This window comes from Symphalangus syndactylus, chromosome 9 (genome assembly GCF_028878055.3).
Source record: "Symphalangus syndactylus isolate Jambi chromosome 9, NHGRI_mSymSyn1-v2.1_pri, whole genome shotgun sequence".
Classification (NCBI taxonomy): Eukaryota; Metazoa; Chordata; class Mammalia; order Primates; family Hylobatidae; genus Symphalangus; species Symphalangus syndactylus.
Genome location: NC_072431.2, coordinates 25635759 through 25659590, shown reverse-complemented (window position 1 = coordinate 25659590; position 23832 = coordinate 25635759). Strand labels below are relative to the sequence as shown.

Below are 23832 nucleotides of genomic sequence, written 5' to 3'. Positions count from 1 at the left end.
AAATTATCAGTTGGTTGGAAGTAAATACAGATATTCACACCTGCCTTATTTTTCCACACTAAATGACACCATTTTCCCATATCTTAAAACACAGAATGTGAAAAGACAAATTGTAACTTAAATAAATATTATATGTAATATCTTACTCTAATCTTCTTGAGAACTTTTTTTAGTTTCCTGGCTAATATATTGTCTAATTGTCTTTGTTTTGTGTGACTAGAAAACAAAGCTCATACAATAGTTGATATGTCAGTTTTGTTCTCTTTTGTCACTTGCTTGTTCTTGCAATAATAGTATTAAATTGTCTTCAGTTTACAGTTTCTATTTATAAAACATTTATGACCTTTCTCCATTTTGTGAGGATCAATTTATTTAGAAAAAGAGTATAACCCGTAAATCCACTTAACTGGGCATGCATAAACTACAAACATTGCTCTGCACAGTGCTAACAAGAATGAGGCTTCTGCCATGCCCTTTCCTCATTGTGGAACTTCCTTTCTTTTTCAAAATCCCTCAAGGGCATCATTACTTAGTCAGAGTAAACATTTATAACATTTTACTCATTCTTACTTCATAGATAGAAATACATAAATAAGAATTGCATATTTTCTTCCCACTTTTTGATGGATCATCCTGTGCAAACCCTGTGATACACAGCATGCCTCCCATTTTGAAAACATTATGGTACAATTTAGCCAGGCATTGGACAAAGAAAGCAGGGCACGCAAAGTTCCTGAGGCAAGAGGGAACACAGTCTTTTTGAAGAAGCACTACACTGTGAGCTTTGGAGTCAGAGCTCCTGGTCTTTGTTTGGGCTATTGCTGTGAACAAGATATTTGCGTTGTCACTGTGTTAGTTATGTTTTAATAAATGAGAGTGATAGTGTTTATTTGATAGTGTTAAGTTGGAATTTAATGATAATAATGTAGCAAAATAGTAAATTGGAATATTAATCCGTGTTATTTTCTTTTTCTGAATTCCTTATATGTGAATCCCCTTCCACCTCCATAGGTAAAGATTTTCACTATTGTGTTAGACAGAAATAGAATTTTATAGTGCAAAAACAAAACAAAAAAGATCAAAATATAATCAGTGTTTGGTTTCTTTTATTTTTTACTTGTAGAACAGACATTTTAGAGTATTATCTTTAAAAAAAGAAGAAGGTTTTCACAGCCAAAGTAATAAATATGGAAAGAGACTGGAAGAAGAATTAGATCATTCCACCCACACCCCCTTGAGAAATCAAGGTGAGTCACCTGTATTGATGTAGGAGGGATGGGGGAGTTGGTGAATAAGGTATGGCCTTATTGGACATCAAAGGTGGGAGAAAAGGGAGCTGAATCTGAGATGAGTAGGTGGAGAGAAGTGGGGTCAGTATGCACAGATGCACAAACACTCTGGGAGCTGCATGGAAGCTAAGCCAACAGCAAGAAACATTACTCAGAGTAACGTTTACTCATACAGAGAAGACATGCTGGCTGTACCTCTCCTCACAGAGGGGTATGGGCCTCTGGTCATCAGGTCCCCTCATGAGAATTGTCTGAGCTCCGTGCAGACTTCCTGGGTATTCATGTGCACTCTTTTTTGAAGGCCCCGAATATTCTAAGTTTCCAAAAATTAATCTGGAGGTCTTTAATATACAGAAGGGTAGAAGTGTCATAGAAGGAAAACCCCAGCATCGAGAACAGTGCTTGAGTAAACTGGACAATGGGACATTCCATTCTACTGTGGCAACAATCATACTGAGAAAAGTGACCAGCATTTTACAGAACATCTACCATTTTATCAGGCACTGTACTATTAAACACACCAGATACATTGCATCTTTTAACCCAGTTCTTAATCTCTACACTACACTATTCTTAATATCTACACACTACTGCCTCCCAGATAAAATGACAAAACAGATTTAAAGTATTTATATGTATATGGTGCTTGCTTATGATTTTCACATTAATATCATGGAAGAAGATGGTTGAAAATGGGGAACATAATGGTTATCTGCTGTAATACCAAAGGAGTAAAGACTGCATCAGAAACTTTTAAGACTCAGATATTAAAGTTCAGAAACATTTGATTTATTTTTCTAGATGGATTTTTTAAATTCACAAATAGTTTCATTTTCTTATTTCATGGCTGAACATAAAGAGACAGGTCAGGAAATGAGAGTTTCTCTTCTTTCCTTGTTTTTTATAACCTATGTCTAGGTTAAAAGACAATAAATGCCTACTAAGGCTTAATGTTCTCACTCCATTTGCTTCACCTGTCTTCAAGATACTTTGAATCATCTCTAAATCTTTTCTCAGCATTTTCCCCTTTGAGGTGTTTGCTATTTCTCAGGTATCCATTGATGGGAAATAATTTTTACTCCTCTCTGGTCCAAAGCAGGAGCCTGACTGTGACTGAGGAGTGAGGTTAACTGTGTGAGGGTGAGAAATCAGTAACCCTGCAATGGCCACACATCTAAGCCAAGTCCTCCAACCTATATCCAACTTCTGGATATATCTCTCAAATGATTCCAAAGTAGGCATTTATTGATTGATCTGCCAAAATCACATAATACAAAGCAAAAAGCCAGAACAGTAGTGTCTGTTTTAAGAATGTTTCAAAATTATACTTAAACATTATGAAATTGTGTCAATATTATAGAGTAGTGTTATATAATGTGCATTCATTCTTCGAGCATTTATTGGATCACCATCACGTGCTAGACACCAAGGATATAAGAATGAGAAAAACATACAATTCTTATAATTCTGGGGCTTGGTATGTAGTAGGATAGACAGACATCAATATTAATCAAATAGCCAAAAATAAATGTGAAGCTGCAATGGCAACAGTCACTAAAAAGCAGTGTTACATGGTACTTTGAAAGCACATCACAGGAGAACTTGACCTACTCATCAAGGCCAGGTAAGTCTTTCCCAAAGAAATGGAAATTGAGCTTAAACCTGAAGGAAAAATCTTCCCAGTTGAGGGGACTAGCATACACTCAGCATCTACGTTGTAAGTCCTATTTAAATCATTTCTTCGCTATGACCATTCCCTTTCTATATAATTTTGTTTAAAATGAAAATAAAGCCATGGATATGCACATAGAGATCACAGTGGACTTAAGAAGTTCCTTTCCAAAGTAGCTAACATGGCAAAATGTCTAATTCAGAAATTAGCTAAGAAAAATCTTGCAAAAAATACCACCATCAATTGACCAAAAATCAAAGGTCATTAGCCTGGAAATATAGTAGTTAGAATGTCAGTGAAAGGAAAGCAGTTAGCATACTGTAACTAGCAGCAGACATAAACAAAACATGGGAAAAGGAAATTGTTTGAGTATTTCAACCTTTCTGATACGTATTTGTTTTTCAGAATTCCTAACTATTCTTTGTGTTTAGGCATAGCCTGAAATAATGTTTTCATTAACTTCCACAAATTTATTTTGACACAAAAGTGGTAAACTATAGTTATTTTCCAAGATGAAACAATTTCTGCATCTGCATATACAGCTGCACGCAGCCAATCACTGAACCCTAAAGCAAACTTTTTTTTTTGTTTTTTTTGAGACGGAGTCTTGCTCTGTCGCCCAGGCTGGAGTGCAGTGGCGCAATCTCGGCTCACTGCAAGCTCCGCCTCCCGGGTTCACGCCATTCTCCTGCCTCAGCCTCTCCGAGTAGCTAGGACTACAGGCGCCCGCCACCACGCCCCGCTAATTTTTTTTTTTGTATTTTTAGTAGAGACGGGGTTTCACCGTGGTCTCGATCTCCTGACCTCGTGATCCGCCCGCCTCGGCCTCCCAAAGTGCTGGGATTACAAGGTTGAGCCTAAAGCAAACTTTTAAAAGCCATGACCTATGTAAAACAAAACTGGAATCTTTTTCTCAGAAATCCATGCGTACAAAAACAGCTTCTAAAATAAGTGTTATTTATGCCAGGGGAGCACCATGGTGCAATTGTGGTATTTATATGTTCCTTTAAGGTATTGTTAATTTTTCTATTTCTAAACTCCCTACATAGTTGCAGACTGCAAGAAGATTTTGATTATGTAATAATTTGTAAATGTAATAACATGCTATTTTGAAAGCACTGTGTGTCCCCCGCCCTCCGCTTGTTACCTCTCCTCAAAGGACCTAAATAAATTTTATCAATGAACTGTTGCTCCAATTGCTATTTACCAAATGATAAACTTGAGCTAAAAAAGAAACTTTAATAAAGCCAAATTTAAAATCGCTATGTTTCATTCTCATGCAAACATGACATTTAAATTAATAGCAATCTATCTTCTTCCCTTAGGACATATAGTATAATTTGAAAAACTACATATGTATATTCATTTCTTCCTGTTTCAGACACATTGTTATTGAGAATTTAAAATACTGTCCTTGCAGTTGCTTTTCATCTTCACCAAGTTCAATTTAAAAATTAACATGGATTTAATAAAGCCCATTATGTCATTAAGGAACTATCAAGAATATAAACAGGTAACATATTATCTTTACTCCATAAGCAAATAACATCTTAGATGCTTTTTTTTTTTCTAAACCAGTTTGGATCATAAAAAAGGAAGCATGGTTTGCATGTTTCACCTGTGTCAAAAAGTATCTCAGCTTCTGTGACATTTTGAAAGCTTTATAAGCAAGAGAAATGTTGCATATAAATGATATCACACCCTATGTTTTAGCTAGTTATGCCTCAATCCTTTATTGATTGTAGGCCATATAACTTCAGGCAGACAAAAGAAAAATAATCCCTATCATGTTGAGCGCCGGTCTGCGGTGTTTATGAGTACCGCCTGCTGGGTTAAATGACTTACACATCTGCCAGGTGTGCTACATTATAGCCACGGGAAAATCTCAGTACAGGTTGTGTGCCAGGCAAAATTCTTTGTCTCAGACCTTGTCAATCCTGCTGATGGATGAGTTCAGTATTCTAATGAATAAGATTCTAAATATGTTTATACTTTGCCAGATCTCCAGATTACATCAGGAGGAACAAAGCTCAGGCAATTGGAAAGAATACGATCATTTTTAAAGGACAGTGCTTCTCCTGACTCATACAAATGTGTGGGTTTTAAGCTATCCTGATGAGATGGTCTCCTACCCCTTTGTAATCCTTTTTTTTTTTTAATAAGTTTCATTTAACAGACCAATTTCCGTTTACTCAAAACAAATTAATTCCAAACAATTTGCAAAGGCTACCTTACTTCTAAAGAGTTTACTTACTGTTACCTTTATATTGTGCATAGTACAATGTCAACAATCAATGGGTTTGCAGACATATTCCCAGTGAATTATATTTTAAACTGTGCTAACAGTGACTAAATCAGATGAAATTGTTTCAGTAGGTTGGTACAAATGTGTTCCGTTTAGATAATGTATAAGTGATAAATCCAACCACTTTTTCCATGACCTTTCACATTCTAATTTTAAAACTGAATGATTTTTTAACTGGTTTTAGGAAGAGCGTCATAGAAAATATATCCCCTATTACATATCAACTATTTGCCTTTACGGTTATATAATATTCATATCACAGTCTATATAAAGTTGTAAGTCCTTCCTCTAGTAACAATGTTTTAAAGAGATTTAAGACTTGTAAAACTAACATTCAATGTTTACTATTTTTAAACTCCACAGAATATCTACCATGAATTCTTTTAAATTATATTTCAGATAAGGCAAACAGTCACATCATTAATAGGGTATAGTATGACAAACAAAGATAATGAAAATGATGAGACGTCGGTTAGAAATTACAAATCAATCTCTTCTTTTTAAAATGTTGTACTTACTGAATATAACATTTGCAAAAACTCACTAAGAATATAACTTATTTCCAACAAGACAACCATCATTTCCATTAATACCCTGAAATCTATGAAACCTATATATTTAGCCTTTATGTTTAAACCAACAGTTTTGAGGTTAATAATTTAGCATTCCAGATGGTACCCAACTTACGGTGGTTCAATTTAGGATTTTTCAGCTTTACAACGGTGCAAAAGCAATATGCATTCAACAGAAACTGTACTTTGAGTACCCATACAACCATTCTGTTTTCCATTTTCTGTACAGTATTCAATAAATTACATGAGATATTCAACACTTCATTATAAAATACACCTTGTGATTGATGAATTTGTTCAACTGTAGGCTAATGAAAGTGTCCTGAGCACATTTAAGACAGTCTAGGTTAAGCTATGGCGTTCTATAGGTTAAACATATTAAATGCATTTTTGACACATGACATTTTCAACTTATGATGGTTTTTTGGGGACATATCCCCATTGTAAATGAGGAGAACTTGCACATGGAAAAACAAAAATTCCAGTAACACCTATGGATAGTAAGTATAGACATTGTTAATCACAAAAGGAGATTTGAGTCATTTACTTATTAACCCATTTATTCATTTATTCATAGTATTATAAATACCGTAGAAAGCAGGCTGAAGAAAGTAGACACATTCCTTCCTCTTGTCACTTAAAAAGTTCAAAATCTATAGTCCCACCACCCACATCTGTTAAAGGGCATCCTCCTCACTACACTGCAAAATCCTCAATCAGTTGACGTATAAGTGTGGTCCAAATCTGGTCTTTGTATTCTGTACCAGTAATAGAAATATGAACAAAATACCCATAATAGAAATATGAGTGAATAACTTAATCAGGCACGTCACAAAAGAGGCTATCCACATAGCCAATCAACATGTGCAAATTTCACCAACTTCATTAGTCATCAGAGAAATAAAATTTAAAACATTCAATATTCTCCAGAATGGCTAAAATGCAAAGGAGAGACAATAAAAGAATTGGAATGGATTTGGTGGAAAGGAAACCTGCTTACATTGCTAGTGGAAATACGTATTTGTATATATAATCAGTATAAAAACATTAGGTAAGGCTTTCTAAAGCTGATTATATACATCGTAGGACTCAACAATTTGCTTTATAGATATAAATAGACCCAACAGGAAAAAAACTCATATATAAAAACTCACAAAGAAGTACTATTCGTAATAGACACAAACTAGAAACATCCCAAATAACCAATAGCAATAGAATGGAAAAGTATATAGCAGTATATTGATAAATGAAATTCACTTCAACAATAATAATGAACAAACTATACACAGAACATCATACAACTCAATAGAATAAAAAACTGATTTTAAAATGAGCAAATGACCTGATCAGTCATTTTTCCAAAGAAGACCTACAAAAGGCCAACAGGTACATGAAAATATGTTCAATCTCACTAATCATCAGGGAAATGTAAATCAAAACCCAAATGAGGTATCGTCTCACACCTGTTAGTATGGCTATTATCAAAAAGTCAAAAGATGTTAAGTATTGGCAGGGATGAAAAGGGAATCCTTGTTCACTGTTGGTTTGAAGATGTTTAATTCTGCCAGGGACTTAGAGTAGACCCAGGTGCCACAATAGCCCCAACACTATGAGGACAGCTGAAAGGAGGGAAAAAGCCCCAGTAGCTCTACCACCTGCATGAGTCCAGTGAAACAGGACAATCACACAAGTCAGCGAATGCAGATGTATTATTTATAGACAGGCAGCAAGAATAAACAGAAGCCTAGGCTCCATGGCAAGCCAGTCCCCCAAGACTCAGAAAAGCAGCCCATGGCAGATGAAGCTCATCTGGGCTCACTGAGTGTAAGTACTGGAGAACATCCTGTTCTCTAAGAAACAGAAGCACAGATAAGGATAAGGTTGTTATCCTTATCTCAAGATGTCACATGTTTTGGTACATTCTGCGGAATGTACATTATTCGAAGAACTGCAAGTGGCAGGAGGAATAGCTGTGTCAGTCAAAGCTATCGGGAATTCGACCTCCTTACTAGGTAGGGATGTAAGTTGGTAGAGCCATTATGAAAAAGAGTTTAGAAGTTCCACAAAACATTACAAATAGAACTAAGATACAATGCAGCAATACCACTTCTGGGTATACAGAAAATAAAATGCATATGAAATAAAATCACTATATCAAAAAGATATCTGCACTCCACGTTTATTGCAGCACTATTCACAATAGCCATGGTACAGAAGCAATAAAAGGAAATATTTTTTTCAGTCTTTGAAAAGAAAAGAATCCTATCATTTGCAACAATGTGGACATTATACTAAGTGAAATAAGCAAGACACACAAAGACAAATACTATATGATCTCACTCATATGTGGAATCTAAAAGAAACATTGAATTCCTGGTAACAGAATAGGTGGAATAGCAGTGGCCAGGTTCTGGAGGAGAGGAAAAGAAAAATATTTGTCAAAGGATACAAACTTTTGGATATAAGATGAATAAGTACTGGAGATATAATGTACAGCATGGTGAGTATCGTTAATAATAATGGGTTGTATACTTGATTTCACTGAGATGTTGTCTCACTCTGTCGCCTAGGCTGGAGTGCAATAGCGTGATCATAGTTCACTGTAGCCTCAAACCCCTAGGCTCAAGCAATCTTTCTGCCTCAGTCTTTCAAGTAGCTGGGACTACAGGTGTGTGATTCCACACCCAGTTAATTTGTTAAAATTTAGAGATGAATTCTCACTGTGTGGCAGAGGCTGGTCTTGAACTCTTGGCCTCAAGCAATTCTTCTGTCTTGGCCTACTAGGTCTCTGGGATTACAGGCAGGAGCCACCGCAACTGGTGAAATATTTTAAGAGAGTAGATCACAAGTGTTTCACCAAAAAAAAAAAAAAAAGAAAAAGTGACTATGAGAGATGTTGGGAGGTGTTGGATATGTTTATCAGCTTGATTGTAGTAATCATTCCAGTATACCTCCATATATATGTAAATATGTACATCATATTGTATGCCCTAAATATATACAATTTTTATTTGTCGATCATACTTTCAGAAATCTGAAAAAAACTATATACAAAGCAACATAAAAACATTTCAAACAGACTGTAGAGTGAAAGAAAACAGACACAAAAATACATACTGAATGATTCCATTTATACAAAAAGTTAAAAACAGGCAGCAGTACTGCAAGAAAAGCATGATAGGAGAGATTTTTCTCTCCTATTCCCTTTTGAAACAAAAGCCTTAAGCTGCTGAATACAGGGCAGAAAATCCTGTTGCCTTTTAGAGCACTGGTGAAGACATTCCCCGCAAGGCCCTGGAACTGCTGAAGGAAGAAAATAGAAAATGCCCTTTACCCCTGAGAGAGGAGAGAAATAAATTCCATGCTGAAACCTACAGGGGGAGGAGAGCAGAAACCCTGAGACAGCCCACCCACCAGAATCCAGGGACACAGTGTCTACTTAAGATGGAGGCTGAACCAGAACCATAGAGGGTGTCTTTCTCTTCCAGCCTATACCACCACTATAGCAGCACAAAGTGACAGACGGCTTCTGCTTGGAAAAGGACAAAGAGGGGTGAAGAAAGACCCCCGCTGAGGCACAAGTTCAAAAAAAAGACCTAGAGCTAAGGATAAAGCAAATATTGAGAGAATCCTTGTAGTAAACCAACCCCACCTTAAACACAAGGTAATGCTAGAGGAATTCTAAGTCTGTGGTGCACAGGGGTTTACCATAACAACAAAATAGCCCAACCACCATTTCATTCCTAACTTGTTGATTCAGCCTTCTACACCAGAGGACTAGCAAAAGAAAAGATATGCCCATTTACAGATTTCCAGGCATAAAGTCGATTTACCTCAGCCCCTATTGTCCTACACAAGATGTGAGCTTTCAACAAAAAATTTAGGCATAGACAAAAATTCAGTAAGTACTTAGTAAACCTGAAAAACATTATAAATCGCTTCATTTATTTGCTATTTATGGAATACGCCACTAAATAATAGCTGAATATATAGTCTTTTCAAATGCAAATGGGACGTTCTTCAAGAAAGATCGTATTTTAGGCCAAAATCCAAACCTCAACATAATTAAAGGATTGATATCCACAAACAATTCTCTAACAATTCCCTAGGAAACATGTTCTGTAACAATAATAGATTAAAATTAGAAATCAGTAGCCAAAAGATACCTAGAAAATCCCTCTGCATATTTGGAAATTAGATAATACAGTTCTAATAGGCCATGGAGGTCAAAGAGAACATAGCAGGGAACTTAACAATATTTTGAATTGAATGAAAGTAAAAACATAGCATAGTAGAATTTGGATGATGCCACTAAAGCAGCACTTTATGAGAATTTATGTATTAAATATATAAAATGCATATGTTAAATGTTTACATTACATGAGAGAAAATACCTCAAGTCAATATTCTAAGATTCCATTTTAAGAAACGTAGAAATAACAGAGAACATTAAATCCAAAGCAAGTAGAAGGAAAAAAATAACACTAATTAATAAAAAATAAAAGCAGAAGTCAATGAGAACAAAAAAAGAAAAGAAATAAAACTAAAATCTCATTCCTTTAAAAACAAATCAATAAAACTGAAGCCAATCAAGAAAAAAGAGAAAATACAGAAATTATTAATATAAGAATCAAACAGGGACTATCACTATGGTTAATAATACCATGAGTAACTCTACATCCATAATTTCAAAAACTTAGATGAAATAATAAAATTCTTTGAAAGACTCCCAACTCTAAAAAATCAATGAAAAAGAAATAGATAAACTGAATGTTTCTAAATCTACTAAATAATCAAATTGATACTTAAAACCTCTCCAACAAAGTAAACTGGAGGCTTACTGATGGACTTTGTCAAATATTTAAGGAAGAAATAATGACAATTTTACAAAAATGTATCCAGAGTACAGAGGAGAAGGAAATGCCTCCTTGCTCATTTTATGAGGCCAATGTTACCCTAATTCCATCAACAACAGAAAAACTTACAAAGAAGAAAACTAAAAAATAATATCCCTCGGGAACATGCACACAAAACTTTAAATAAAGTACCAACACATTAAATACAACAACAAGTAAAAAGAGTAACACAAAATCACCAAATGGGATTCATTTCAAGAATGTAAGAATGTTTCAACATTCAGACTTCAATTAGTATACAATCGATGCTCATTCATAGTAGTTACGTTCTATAAAGTGTACATCAACATTGAAGTAATGAATACTGAATCATTGCTCCTAGATGAAATGCAAGATTAGGTTCCTCTGAGTTTCTGGTCACAACATTTTCAACAACTGATCAAAATATAACCCTGTTGGATGTGTGTTTCTGTTTCAAAACACTTTATTTAATATATATTGTTAATTAATTAACATTGAACTCATATCCAAGAGCACCTTAACTCATACCTGAACAAAGCTTGAACACACGTATTCTCCCTGTAAGGAACACTAGATAGTACTTCAGTGGTATGCTTGGGGACCACTTTAAACAGCGAAATAATTACTAAAAAGCACAGACATGTAAACAATGTGCCAATCGATACACCATAAAAAGGATGCTTGGTCATAGTATGACAGCTGAAACAAGGCAGAATATAGCCTTGCTCAACCTCAGCTGGAAATGTGCACATTGGGTGACTCAAATTTTTCACTCCTCTGTGCATGTCTGCAAATGCAGCAAAAGCACCACAAGTTTTGACTTGAGGCTTACAAATAAATTTTAGCAAGTAGATAAATTCACAAATACAGATCTATGTATAATGAGAGTTGACTGCAATTCATCATATCAAGCAAAAAGAAAAGCTTTATTATTATCTTTTGGCAGATAAGAAGTTTGGCAATTTCAATAGCCCTTCATGATAATTCTCTCAGCAAACTAGTAATAGAAGGAAACATTGTCAAGTTGATAAAGGGCATCTACAAAAACAAAACAAACAAAAAACTACTGCTAAAATTATACTTAGTGAAAAAAAGACTTAAAGTTTCCCTCCTCTGTGATTGTGTAAAAGACAGGGATTTCTGCTTTCACCACTGTATACAAAATCTTATCAGTAGTCTTACCCAGTGCAATGAAACAAAACCAAAAATAAATAAATAAGAGACACAGACTAGAAAGAAATATAATTGCTCCTTATCGTAAAAAACAAGATTGTCTACCTAGAAAAACCTGGAAGATTATATATATTCTTCAAGATAATACATATATATATTATACACACATTTATGTGTATACATATATAATATGTAAATTTTATATATAAATTTTATATCTATTTATATAATATATAATCTACATATGATATATAAATTATATATAACATAAATTATATATTTATATATGATATATAAATTATATATAATATATACATATGTGTGTGTCTATACATATATAAATATAAATTATTCAAGGTTTTATATACATATTATATAGGTATGATGGAAGAGATGTGTTAAAATCACCAGTCACTGTCCATTTTCTTTTCTTTTTTTTTTTTTTTTTGAGACAGAGTCTCGCTCTTTCACCCAGGCTGGAGTGCAGTGGTGCAATCTCGGCTCACTGCAGGCTCAGCCCCACCAGGGTTCACGCCATTCTCCTGCCTCAGCCTCCCGCGTAGCTGGGACTACAGGCGCCCGCCACCTCGCCCAGCTGATTTTTTGTATTTTTAGTAGAGACGGGGTTTCACCGTGTTAGCCAGGATGGTCTCAATCTCCTGTCCTCGTGATCCGCCCGCCTCGGCCTCCCAAAGTGCTGGGATTACAGGCGTGAGCCACCGCGCGCGGCCCCCATTGTCCGTTTTTCTATTTCTCCATTATGTCTGTCAGTTTTTGCTTCATGTACTTTGGAGTTCTGTAATAAAATATATATATTATATATATCATATACATATATGATATCTATATCTTATTACAGAAGATATCTATGTCTTATTACAGAAGATATCTATATGTCTTATTACAGAAGATATATATATACCTTATTACAGAAGATATATATATCTTATTACAGAGGATATATATGTCTTATTACAGAGGATATATATATCTTATTACAGAGGATATATATATCTTATTACAGAAGATATATATCTTATTACAGAAGATATCTATATGTCTTATTACAGAAGATATATATTTTTATTATAGCAGATATATATCTTATTATAGAAGATGTATATATATTTATATATATACATCTTCCAGTTTCTTAATATATTAATCCTAGAACCATTAGGAAATATTCCTCTTTGTCTCCTGTAACCCTTCTTGTCTTAAAGACCTTTTACTTGCATTAACACAGTCACTCTACCTTTCCTAGACTTACTATTTGTATAGTATGTTTTTTCCACCTGTTACTTTCACTCTATTAGTGTCTTTGTGACTAATTGTATCTGTTATGGAATGTATATAGCAGCTTCTTGTTCTTGCTTTTCATCCACTTGAAGATCTGTATGATTAGAATTTTTTGCCTATTTTATTTGAATATAATTATTGATATTGATATGGTTTTATTGAGGTCTGCCATTTTTCAGTTTGTTTTCTGCTTGCCTTATTTATTTGTTGTGTTTCTCTTTTTTGTCTTTTTAACTTAATTTGTATTATTTTGAATTCATTTTCATCATTTCAATTCCTGTCTTGACTTCCTAGCTTTATCTTCTTACATTATATTTTAATGTTTGACAAGACTTACAATATCCATCTTTAATTTATCATAATCTTCTTAGTGTTAATGTTTAATTACTTCAGACACAATATTGGAAATTAGCAGCAGCCTATCTACAGTTATACCCCATCCCTTGTGTTATTATTTCTACATGTCTTACATCTATATGTATTATAAATCCAATAATTTAGTGTTAAAATTTTTGTTTTAAGTCACCATGTCTTTTAAATAATGTAAGATAAAAAAGAAAATGTAATATTTTATTTACCAATATATTCATTATTTCCTCTATATTTCATTTCTTCTTTTGGGTATGAGTTCATCTGTATTTTTTCTTCACTAAACCTAAAGACCTTTCTTCAGAATTTTGTACAGAAGCTATGCTAGATTCATTGTATAAGGTATTCTTGGTAGATAGAAGGTTTTTCCAGACATTTGAATATGTCATTCTAATGTCTCCTGGACTCTAGTTTACATAATAAGTCAATCGCTAATTGTACTACTATTTCCATACATGTAATTTGTTATTCCTTTCTGGCTGCCTTCAGGATTTTTCTCAATTTTTTGACTTCTAGTAGTTTAACTGAAATGTGTATGTGTGGTTTTCTTGGTTTTCATTCTACTTGATTTTTCATTACAAATTCCTGAATCTGAACTTTACTTTTCCACCAAATTTGGTGAAATTTTTACCATTATAATTTCACATTTTTTATTGTATCTTTCCTTCCTCGTCTCTTAAGAAATAAACTACATATACGTTGGACTAATCGATATTGTCCCACAGGTCTTGAGCCTCTGTTTATTTTTTTAAAAACTTTCCTCTGTTACTCATGTTTGGTAAATTATAATAATCTAATTTCAAGTTTACAATTTTTTCCACCCCAAATATATCTTTGAGCCTGTCTATAAATGTTTCCTTTTTGGTATTGAACTTTTCGGCTCTAACATACATTTTTTCAGTAGTTTCAATTTCTCTGTTGATTTCCTCTAACTTTTTACCCAGGGGACCAAATTTTCTTTAATTATTTGAATATGTCTGCCTTTAAATGTTCAGCACATTTATAATGAAAATTTTGATATTTTCATCTGCTAAATTCAGTTTCTGAATCCACTCGAAGTCAATTTCTATTGATCGTTCTTTTTTTCTTTTTTTTTTTTTTTTAAGTATAGGTCACACTTTGCTGTCTCTTGGCAGGTTTAGTGTTTTTTCATTGAAAACTAGACAGTATAGATATTGCAATCTGTTCTGAAGATTTTTTTATTGTTATTTGTTGTTGTTGTTGTTTTCTATGTTTACTGTTGTTGTGGTTCTGTTAAGCAATTCCCTAGACTGGACTCAAAGTATTAACTCTGTATACCCTGCATTTGGCAACAGCTGAGAGCACAATTTGGAAAATGACTAAGTTAAAACACAAATCTTGACGAGTGTCTTTCTGTCTTTCAAGATGACTTTCCTCTTTGATATTTGCCTGGTTTTGGAAAGTTTCTAGGTTTGTTCCTGTACGCATATAGTTTAGCTGTGAATTAGGGATTCAGGCAGTTTATACTCAGTTTTGTTCTCAATAATTCTGTAGTCTCACAGTATTTCCCGCTGAAAGTTCCAGTTATTGTTCCAGCCTTGAGTTGAGTTTATTTTTGTTTGTTTGTGTCTTGGTCATCTCCAGCAAGTAAAACTAGTTTTCTGCTGCCATAGACGTAGTGGTTGGGAGAAACTGCAAGAAAAATAGCTACAAGGTCATGACTTTTATCCTGTATAGTTACAATTTTTCAAGAGCATAATCTCCAGCTTCTGTCTAATATAGGATGCCTTCCAGTGCTTTTATATGTTTTTTCATATTTTGTAAAGACTTTGCAGTTGTAACTGTATTAACAGTTCATTCTACCAGCTATACTGTATTTAATTCAGACCTTGACTTTTTCAAAAGAGCCCTCTTTTTTTTTTTTTTTTTTTTTTTTTAAGACGGAGTTTCTCTTTTGTTGCCCGGGCTGGAGTGCAGTGGCGCAATCTCGGCTCACTGCAACCTCCGCCCACCGGGGTTCAAGTGATTCTCTTGCCTCAAGCTCCTGAGTAGCTGGGATTACAGATGCGTGCCAACACAACCAGCTAATTTTTTATTTTTAGTAGAGACGAGGTTTTGCCACATTGGCCAGGCTGGTATCAAACTCCTGACCTCAGGTGATCCATCTGCCTCGGCCTCCCAAACTGCTAGGATTACAGGCATGAGCCACCACGCCCAGCCTGCGAGCCCTCATTTTTAAAAATTATAATTACAGAAACAAAACATGTTTATTGTAGTGAATTTGGAAAACATGCAAAGAAAATCAGAATTACTTGTTATCTAGCTCCAGATAAACATTGATAATATTTTGAAGTCTACTATCTCTGCAAGGAGATTACTATATTAGATTAGTAATTTTCAACCATAACATTCTTGAAAAGTATTCTGAAGTAACTTCTGAGAATAAATTTAACATTACAAGATATCAAACCTAGAGATAGTTTAAAAACAACAAGGAAGTATTACGAGCAATGTAATGCTGAAAATGAACAACCTAAACAAAATTGCAAAATGCCATGACACAATTTATCAAAGTTTCCAAAATCTGTGCAGAGGAGAATGAGTCTATTTTAACCATTTAAGCAAATGGATATGTGTCTGGAGTTTATGAGACAAGATGAGCTGTAATTACAGATTTGGGGAGTTATCAATAGCTAGATAATACTGAAGAAACAGTGACTATATTCTCTTGGTCCTTGTTGGAGCATTAAAATAATTTTCTCTTTATTCTAAGAGCAGTGGAAACAATTGACAGATTATTTGCAAGGAGTTGATATTATGAGGTTTTCCCTTTGAAAAGGGAATTGATATTATGAGGAGTTGATATTATGAGGTTTTCCCTTTTTTTTTTTTTTTGCACTGCAAAAAAAAAAAAACCTGATTGGAGTAGAGAGAAAAGGTATGAGGAAAATAAGTTTAATGACTATTCTATAGTTCACATGAAAACTATGGCAACTTGGACTACAGTGATTTTGATGAAAGAAGTAGAAAGATTTATAAAATGTTGAGGAATTATATGAAGTGGCCTTACTGACAGATTGATATTTAAGATAAAAAAGCACTTTCTTCTGACCTGAGTAACTAGCACATGACAGTGTTATTTTCTGAACTAGGGAACTTGCACATCATATATTCACTAATTTTTTTATTAATGCCTACTTGGTAAGTGTGTAAGTCTTAAGAGAAAATCAGTTTCTACATTTAAAACCTCTGATCTTAACATTAGCATGAATATCCTGTTTAGATACACAAGACTAACCAAGGCACTCCAGTTGTCTAATACTATCATAATGTCACTTACATTATGACTATGAACAATCATGTTAACATTGTTACTCCTGTCTCACCTCAAATTGTTTCATCCTAAACTGCCAGTATAACTGCAGCTTCAGGTACACAACTCAGCCTTTTTCTGGGTACCATTTCTTCTACATTTTTAAATTACTTTTAGCATCTTCTGTCACTAAATGAACATGTTCCTTTAAGTCATCCTTATTGCTGATCTTACAGCCTATCCTAAAACTATTCACCAATTATTACATGAAATATTATGCCAAGCAATGACCTATTGCTACAAGAGGGGGAAAATGTTAAAATACGTATTTGTAGCATATAAATAGTTAATCATACCAAAGACAGAACATAAATAATATTTAGCATGAGATCCTGGACAAATTTATTTTTTTTCTTAAAACATTGATAATATTCTGTGATTATCGCTTTGTGTTACCTTGACTTTCGTGACACTGCCTAACTGCTTTGTTTCATTTGTTTTTTAAAAGTCCTTCATTTTGATAGAAATCATATAAACACATTTTGCAAAATGTCTACTCCTAGGAATTAATTCAAGCAGAAAATTTTAATCTATAAGACTACAAAGGACAGGTTTTTAGCCCTTAAGATTAAAGATAACCATTTAGCAAAACTTAAATTACAATATGCAAGCAATACTAAGGCTACCCAAATGTGATTCTTTAGGCTATATACCAGTTATTAATTATATTTTACTATATGATATACACCACACCTATGTATTTTAGTGCAATTATAAAGGAAATATTCATTACTTCAAAACATATTTAGGCAATTACATACAAAATATTAAAATAGGAGGCTTAGAAGGTGCAAAGTTAAATAAAAGCAAACACTTATTTCTAAAGACTTTAGAGGAAATAAATGAGGTACCAAAATAACTGTACAGTGATTTCAGACTACATTTAAACTGAGATTTGTGTAAGTAATAAAACAGATTTTATTCTTTCATTCAACAGTTACATTCTGAGTGCTTATTATACTATAGAACATTTCATAGATTATCTGTTGAATTGAGTTTGACCTCCATGATCTTTTCACTTGAGATAGAAGTCTATGAAATCACTTATATTATAAGAGAAAGAAGACCTAACCATCTCTATCTATTTACACCCAGAAGACTAGTATTCAGTTCTTAGGAAAAGAGAGGGTGAACAATTTGCAGAGAGAGAGAGAGAATAAAGCGAATAAAGGAAGGAATGGAGGAAGGAAGGGAAACAAATGGGAAAGCAGAAAAAGTTAAAAATATGTATATAACTAAACTATTCTGGAAATGTACCAGAGCAAAAAGCCTCCTCTTCGCCAGTCCCTACCTGCAACAGAATAAAACATTGAAAGAGGTGACAATATTTATTTTGTGTCTCCCTAGACCACTGAGTAGTTTTGGTTGCATGAAGACTCCAGTTTATCTGTTTTGGTGCCCAATGGGAAAAGATAAAAATGATAACGTTGCTGGATAGAAGTCTTTGGTGCCCAGTGGAAAACAGCAGCTGGCCTGACAGGGACATCTTGACTGCAGTGTTTGGTGGTATCCAGGGATGCAACAGTCATCAACAGCAGTGCCTGGTGGGCATTTCATTACTCAGAAGAAACAAAAGAGGTTCCAAAGAGCACAACAGGATCCAGAAAATACAGTACAATTTAGTAGACACGACAAGACTGCCCACTCCATAACATGTGATCATCCAGTCTATCTGTCAATGAAAATATATAAAACATTCATTGGGAACCCCCAGAAAATTATAGATGGAGATGAGTCTTTTACAAGATCCCACATGAGCCAAGTGAAATCTTGACTTTTATTATTAATATAACTTCATGAAAGACCCGAATAAATAGATAATCCTGATGGACACTTAAGGGAAAAGCAGAAGGGAGAGTTTATTTCAATCCTTACACAAGTTCCTGAGAAAGATGTTTATATGTTGGGCTTGCTGTCAACAAAAAAAGAAAAGTAGCAGCATCCAGTAACTTTTTCAATGGTAGTAGGGCAAGAAGAGAAGTGGTTTGGCAATAAAGATAACATTGTGACTCCACTTGGGTCATGGTAAGAACATCACTGGGACCTCACCTCAACTGCTTGATCAGGGGAAGCTGAGGAGCTGAGTCAAGCCTCACAGAATAACCTGAAACAGCAGGATGCTCACCAGACATGGTAGTCTTCCTGTTGAGTTTGGCAGTCTTTTTATGGTGTTTCTCTCCAGCTCCTGCCTTCATAAATGAGAACTTGTGCTTCACTAATTCATCTTTCCTAAAGCAGCACTTATTTATCAATGTCCCAAGTGCAACTGTATTTCTTAGTGCATCAAAATAGAGTGACACCAAGAACTATCACCTTTTCAGTCATTTTGGCAGCATTTCTTAATAAGAACTAATTTATTTTTGCTTTTGTAAAACATTAAGTACATAAATATTCTGACACTTGTTTTTCTGTCTTCACTTACCAGTGTGAGTAATTATAAATCAATGTTTTAAAACTCTCCTAGGAAGCTGTAACACTGTAAGATAAACTCTATGAGGGCAGAAATTGTTACCTGCTTTGTTCACTGCTATATCCCTGGAGCCTAAAACTGTGTTTAATGCAGGTTAGATTCTCAATAATTTTTAATTAATCAACAAGTGATTAAGTTTAAGGTAGAATTTAAGAAGTGCCACCAATTTTCAGAATGAGGACAGTTATTTTCAGAGTCTGCAAATAGTAGAGGTGAGTATTCCAGGCTTAGGAAGCCAGGAATCTCTAAAATAAATCCTGAAGAATAAAGAGGAAATGAGTCATTAAGAGATGATAAGAAAAAAAAACAGTACATGTAGAAGCCAACAATGTAATCTAAGTCCCTGGTGTTAAAGAGTACATCGTGTGTACAAAGAAGAGCAAGCAACGCAGGGAACGGGTACATGAAAGAGAGAAGGGAAAAACAACACTGGAAGGGCAGATACGGTTAAGGTCACTGTAAGGTAGGTATAGAACCCTGAATGGCAAGCCAGGGGATGTGAATTTTATTCTCTCAGTTTGTAGAAGCTGCTTTGTTTCTGAGCATGAATGTGAAAATCATATCTAATTCATAGAAAAATTAATCTAGCAGCACTCCAGATTGATGAGGACAGAGATGGAGGCAGAAAGTACAAAAGGAAAGCATTTCATGCCATTAATGGATGATCTAAAAACAAAACCTGATAGGAGGGGATGGTTCCTTCCTATTGAATCCATCTGATTTTAAAGAATGTGAGTTTCTATAGCTCAATTCAAATGAAAAAAAGATTAAAGGCAAAATGCTATAAAACCAAGGATTGTGGTTTTCTTAGATCATGTACGAAAAACTGATTCTTTCTTATTCTTAAAGGCCTTTAGGCACCAACTGTAGAATAGTAAAACAAAGAGTAAAAATAGCTTTTAGTGTAGAACATAAGAACACAGAGAAAGAAAAAGCCCAATGGCAATAGACTTCAATAATATGAGAAAGGTGTGTTTGGCAGAAAGAGCAAAAAAATACAAGTAGGAGATGAGAATGTACAGTGTGATGTGATATCTACAAGTGGATTCTGAAAGAAATAGTCCAGGCTAAACAGTGCACAATCCATTAGGATGCATGTATTATGGAAAGAGAGAGTTTACGAAAAAAGTAAAGTTCAGTTATAGAAATTTGTAACAAGGGCAGTACAGCTTTAACAATTGATTATCTAAACCTCAAGCCAGTAAGAGGATTTGTCTTTCATCTTTCTGCAATTCCCAAGAAGAAACCAAAGGAGCCAAAATATTGAGGTCACAAGAGCAGAAATAAAATACTGATCTAAAATAGCTACATCTAGATAGGAAACTATTACCAGAACACGTGAGGTGGTATTAGAGGGCAAAACTAAATGCACCAACATGGATTTGACTCCCATTTCCTGTGATGTTGCTAGTTCAATCTTGACAATGATCTGTCTTCTAGTTGAAATGCTATTTTGGCATTATTTCATGAGACAGCAAGTTCCCCTACACGAGTCTACTTTCCATGGTTTTGAAGTATAAGCACTGCAATAGGAGTGTAACATCTGACTTAAATACTAAATAACTCTGAACATAATTCTATCTCATACTATTCACTTTTGTTTGAAATTTCAAATGTATGTGTTATTATTTTCTAAAATTCATTTATATTGTTTGAAGGAGAAATGTCTGAATCCGGCTATGTTCCAGCAAATAATTTCTTTAACCTTTGTTTCAAACTTTATCCCCAGGCTTCTTCGACTTCACTAGCTGCAAAGAATGAATTGTGTATAAGCAAAAATGAAAAACGCTGCAGTGTCCGAGAGTTTTGGACTTAAAAATATTCAAGGTCTAGATTTTATCCGATCCATAAACAATCTGTTTAAAGCAGTCATAATAAAAGAGCAGCTCCCAGTAACTTCTGTGAGTTTTACCTTCTCCAGGAATTGACTCAATTCAGTTTGACTCATTCTTGGAAGCCTCATCAAACTTCTCCACAAGATCTGAAACTTCATCATTGTCATCCTTTCCGGTAGCAAGCGGTGCTTTCCCCCAAGAGGTTTTTGGGCAGATCTTCAGGCAGTCTCCCTTACCTAGTCAGTCTGTCTGTACAAAGCTGGTTTAAGATGCTGGGTAGCATTTCTGTCAACTGCTTTGTCTCAGCCTGGCCTGTAATGGTGAAAGCCTTCTCTGACCAAGATGCCCAAACTTCAGGGTTGTTAAGGTGGATCACTGTTCCTTGGTTTGTAAACATATTCACCTTTTCAATACCAGAGACATTGTTTATCCCTAACTTCTTTAAGGAGAACTAAAATTTTTCTTATCATCTGCTGTGGCTGTTCTATGAACCATCTTCTTTCTGCGAGCAGTTCCTTTCCCACCAATACGCACTTATACCTGCAGTTTGGCGAGTTTTTCTTGGTTCATGATTGCGTCTTTCATCTTCTCGGAGCCAATAAAGGTCTAGGTGGTGAATTAGGATGATGCTCAGGGATTCTGGTGGACCCGCTGAGAGTAGGCGCATGCACTTGGGGATGCAAGCGGGCAGCTAGAGGGGACCAAATATTTTTTAACCTGAATTGATTTTCAGGTAACGTTGTACATACATGGTTTATGTTATATCCTGAGGACTTTCAGGATATAAACACCTCCTATTAGGCCCCACCTCCGAACACTGCTGCATTGGGTATTAAGTTTCAACATTAGTTTTGAAGGATACAAAGACATTTAACCCATAACAGCCATATACTACCATGTTCTGAGAATTGTTCCTATTTACCTTTCGTGAACCACGCTGCTGTGGTTGAAGGGGAGTAAGGAAAATCGCCATTGTTTAACCACAAAATAAGAACAGAACGTGAGAACCAGCCTCAGAAAAGTGAGCCCTGACTTTTACCTGAAGACTGAACAGAATACACGATGAAGCTGTAAGAAACACGGGCAGGAGAGACGTGTTGTCCAGGGAGACGAACTGGGAAGAAAAGGATACCCCAAAGCCTGAATATTTACCAAAAAACAAATTGAGTTAACCTGAAAGTAGTGGCATTTTAAGCAAGTAAATGATTTGAATATGTGCTTTGAATTCTTTGAATATGTGCATGCACTGACACATCTTGCCCCATTCTGGAGAAAAATAAACTAATCCATAATATTGGATTGTCAAGACAAACTCACAGCAATCAGAGATCATACCCTGTAGTATGCTTTAGTAAATAACTTTAAGTCTGTGTAAAATCAAGAGGTTCAAGCAAAGCAAATGAAGTCTAAATAATCAAACGCAACTCCCCAAGTTCTTCCTTCTCTTCTAGAACGTGAACCACCAGCCCAGAATACATGAGATTCAGAGAGTTCCTGACATAGCAAAAGTGTTTATATCATAAAATATGTCCAGTTTTTCACTCGAGAGTGTTGAAGAGCCTTTGTGCTATTATCCAGGAAGCCATGTTTTAGATCCTGGGTTCTACTTACTATAATCTTTAACCAAGAACATCCTGTTAAGGGCATTTAAGAGATAAAAAAAATGCATTTATATATTTATTTATAGGTCCAATTGAGATTAGGTCAGGTCACCTGTTTCTTTTTCTTTTTTTTTTTTTCAAAAGATTTTCTTCTTTGCACCTGTGCAAAATAGATTGCAGGCCAGCTGCTCTCTCTCCCATGCAGTAAGTAGAATTGTAGAAGACTTTAAAAATTAATTACTGCATTAACCCAAATTTGATTCCCCTTTCATGTGATTTTGCTAGTCTAATCTTGACAATGATCTGCCCTATAGTTTAAATGCTATTTTGGCATTATTTCATGAGACAGCAAGCTCCCCTACAGTAGTCTACTTTTCATAAAGATTCTGGGTATTTTTTTATGTTGATTTGAATGTATATTTTGGAAATCTTAATAATGTCCCCACACGTAAGAAAAAGATTTAAACTGACATCAAGAGACAAAGAGCATATTTAAATGGACAGAAATTCAGTAACTAATTGTTTAAGTTAAAACCATTTTTAAATATGCTATATTAAGGATAGAAAAGTCACCCAAACATGTACTATGAACATTTTAATGCAACGTAGAAATTGGACAGCTTCTGGTATCTAGATACACAGGATGCATTTACTTTAAGACTATGATGATTTTAATAGATCTATATGCTTAGAGTTGTTAAATTAAGTAATAAGCAGTCATAAACAAGAATACTGATGTGTGATCCAAGAAACAGATGCTAAAATTAAACTTTAAAGTAATTAAAAGTCTGTTGCTAAATTGTAATAAAAGCATTACATTTTTCCTGCGATATTTGGAATGGGAATTATTAATTCTTACGTTGAAACAGTTTATCTTTTCTTTAATAGTATTCCTTATATAATTCTACTTTGTAAATGTTAAAGAAAACTTCAGTACTGCCTATTTGACTATTTTTTGTATTTCAAAAGAATCTCTTGGGATTGCACATTTTTGAAATATATTTGAACTTTTTTGAAATATATTTGAAAATATATT

The 23832-nt window shown here is 34.5% G+C and overlaps 1 pseudogene; it reads right to left on the bottom strand.

Annotated features, from left to right (window-relative positions):
• Nucleotides 1–21294: 21294 nt before the first annotated feature.
• On the bottom strand, nt 21295–21822 carry LOC129490524 (transcription factor BTF3-like; annotated as a pseudogene).
• Between the last annotated feature and the right edge of the window lie 2010 nt (nt 21823–23832).